This window comes from Amphimedon queenslandica, unplaced genomic scaffold (genome assembly GCF_000090795.2).
Source record: "Amphimedon queenslandica unplaced genomic scaffold, v1.1 AMPQUscaffold_13149, whole genome shotgun sequence".
Lineage (NCBI taxonomy): Eukaryota > Metazoa > Porifera > Demospongiae > Haplosclerida > Niphatidae > Amphimedon > Amphimedon queenslandica.
This window is the reverse complement of record NW_003546615.1, coordinates 39,111-42,630: the sequence shown is the minus strand read 5'-3', so window position 1 is coordinate 42,630 and position 3,520 is coordinate 39,111.

Here is a 3,520-nt window from a genome sequence, read left to right as displayed (position 1 = left end):
AACAATACCATACTATTGGTCAGACTGTTCTTCATCATATTAAACACATAGATGTTGTAAAGTACCTCATTAATGAGTGTAACTGTGATATAATGACTCCTGATAAAGATGGGAATACTGTTCTACATGTTGCAGCTAGGGAAGGATTACTTGATGTCATGAAGTACCTCATCAATACTCATCACTATACTCTAATGACTACTAACAATAAAGGTGAGACCGTTCTTCATCTTGCTATTAAACACATAGATGTTGTAAAGTACCTCATTAATGAGTGTAACTGTGATATAATGACTCCTGATAAATATGGGAATACTGTTCTACATCATGCAGCTAGGAAAGGATTACTTGATGTCATGAAGTACCTTATCAATACTCATCACTATAATCTAATGACTACTAACAATAAAGGTGAGACTGTTCTTCATTGTGCCATGGAACACATAGATGTTGTAAAGTACCTCATTAATGAGTGTAACTGTGATATAATGACTCCTGACAAATATGGGAATACTGTTCTACATCATGCAGCTAGGAAAGGATTACTTGATGTCATGAAGTACCTTATCAATACTCATCACTATAATCTAATGACTACTAACAATAAAGGTGAGACTGTTCTTCATTGTGCCATGGAACACATAGATGTTGTAAAGTACCTCATTAATGAGTGTAACTGTGATATAATGACTCCTGACAAATATGGGAATACTGTTCTACATCATGCAGCTAGGAAAGGATTACTTGATGTCATGAAGTACCTTATCAATACTCATCACTATAATCTAATGACTACTAACAATAAAGGTAAGACTGTTCTTGATCTTGCTGTTAAACACATAGATGTTGTAAAGTACCTCATTAATGAGTGCAAATGTGATACAATGAATTGTGATAAAGATGGGAATACGGTTCTACACCATGCAGCTAAGGAAGGATTAGTTGATGTAATGAAGTATCTCATCGATACTCATCACTATAATGATCTAATGACTACTAACAATAGAAGTGAGACTGTTGTTCATCTTGCTGTTAAACACACAGATGTTGTAAAGTACCTCATTAATTATGATATAATTCATTATGTAGCTAGTCAAGGATTACTTGATGTCTTGAAGTGTATGGTCATGAAAATCAATCGCCATATAATGGATGAACGATATCATGATAAAAATGGTCACACTGTTCTTCATTGTGCTGTTAAACACATAGATGTTTTAAAGTACCTCATTAATGAGTGTAACTGTGATATAATGACTCGTGATAAATCTGGTGTTCCTTTTCTTTATTTTGTAGCTAGTAAAGGATTACTTGATGTCTTGAAGTGTATAGTAATGAACATCAATGGTCATATAATGGATAAACAATATCATCGTGATACTCATGGCTGGACTGTTCTTCACTCTGCTGCTAAAGGCATACATGTAGATATTGTGAAGTACCTCATTAATGAGTGTAACTGTGATATTATGGTCACTAATAAGGATAATATCTCTGTTCTTCATTATGTAGCTAGTGAAGGATTGCTTGATGTCTTGAAGTGTGTTGTCATGAACATCAATGGTCATATAATGGATAAGCAATATTGCGATACTCATGGTCGGACTGTTCTTCATTGTGCTGTTAGACACATAGATATATTAAAGTACCTCATAAATGAGTGTAACTGTGATATAATGACTCGTGATAAATATAAAAATACTATTCTTCATTATGTAGCTAGTGAAGGAATATTTGATGTCTTGAAGTATGTTGTCGTGAACATCAATGGTCATGTAATGGATGAACAATATTGTAATATTGATGGTCAGACTGTTCTTCATTGTGCTGCTCAGCACATAGATGTTGTAAAGTATCTCATTAATGAATACAGCTGCAATACAATGGTCACTGATAAGTATGGACAAACACCTCTTCATTGTGCTGCTGGTTGGGGTACAGCTGAAGTCATTGAATACTTATTATCAACTGGTAATTGTGATCCTTTGGCTAGGGACAGTGGACAGAAAACACCATTACAACTGGCTAAAGAGAGACAGTATGATAGTGATACTGCCATTGCTATTTTCAAGAAGTTTGGTAACATTAAAATATCTCATCCAATTGATTCTTATGTTAGCGTTCTCCTTGTGGGTAATCCTGGAGCTGGTAAAAGCACTCTTAGTCATGTCATCAATGACACAACTACTGGTTCTATTACTCTTGGTTTTTTTAGAAATGTTGGAGGTGTAGTGCCCTGCACTGCTGGTATCATTCCTTACAAACTACAACACAGAACACTGGGTAACATCATTCTTCATGATTTTGCTGGTCATTCAGAATACTACTCCAGTCACAGTGCTGTCATTGAAAATCTGTTACAAGGTTCTGGTGGTGTGTTTCTGATAGTAGTCAATATATTGGAGAAGGAAGCAGTCAAACAGCTTCATCAGTGGCTATCAGTTGTGAGAAATGAAGCACAGAAAGCTCTTAGTCAATGTCATGTTATTGTAATAGTCAGTCATGTGGATAAGATAAGTAATCCTGTTGAAAAGAGGAGAAAGGAAGAAATAGAGGAGATTATTAAAAGGGAAAAGTGTGATAGTGTCTTCTTAGATTGTCGTAAGCTTGGTGGGGGTGGTGTGGATTTATTTTTTAAAAAGTTGTCCAGTTCCTGCAAGTCCATTCGTAGTACAAGTAGAAGGAATTTGAGTCTTTATTGTCACATGATGTATGGTTTACTGGAGGAAAGGAAGGAAAATATAATGACCTTCTCTGATGTAGTATTTGCTGGTGAAGACAATAATGATTACGTTATACCAGATAAAGGAGAAGATGTCTTGGATGTTCTCTGTTCATTGCACTCAACTGGTTTGATCAGTGTTCTTAAAAGTGAAGAGAAGGTATGGGTTGTTGTGAATAACAGCATACTACTAACTGAGGTGAATGGGGTTCTCTTTGCTCCAGAGAAATTTAAAGAACACGTAGACATTGCTAGCAATACTGGTATTGTTAGTGTGTCTGGTCTGACTAGACTCTTCCCTGAATATGATCCTGACATGTTGATCTGTTTTCTAAAGAACATGGAACTTTGTCAAGAGTTGGATCCATCTTTCCTAATAATGACAAACTTAATAGAAGGAGATAGAAAAGAGACAAGAGAAAGAGCCTCAGAGACTCAAAGAAGAGGAGAAAGGTTGTTGTTTTTTCCATGTCTTTTGTCTACTGATAGATCTGATGAAATGACTACCCAAGTGTACCAGTTTGGTTGGTGTCTACAATGTACTAGAGAACATGATTTCTTTCCTCCTCGATACTTCCATGTTCTCTCATTACATCTTGCTTTTAAAATGGCTCAACCCCAAGAAGATGACAAGTTAAAGCGACGTTGTACATTTTGGAAGAATGGACTTTATTGGTTTAATGGTCATGGTGTAGGATCACTGGTAGAGATTGTGGATGAGAGCCAGTGTGTACTAGTAATGATGTCCTATGAGAAAGGTTACAGTGACAATATGGTGTCTCTAAGAAAAAATGTGAT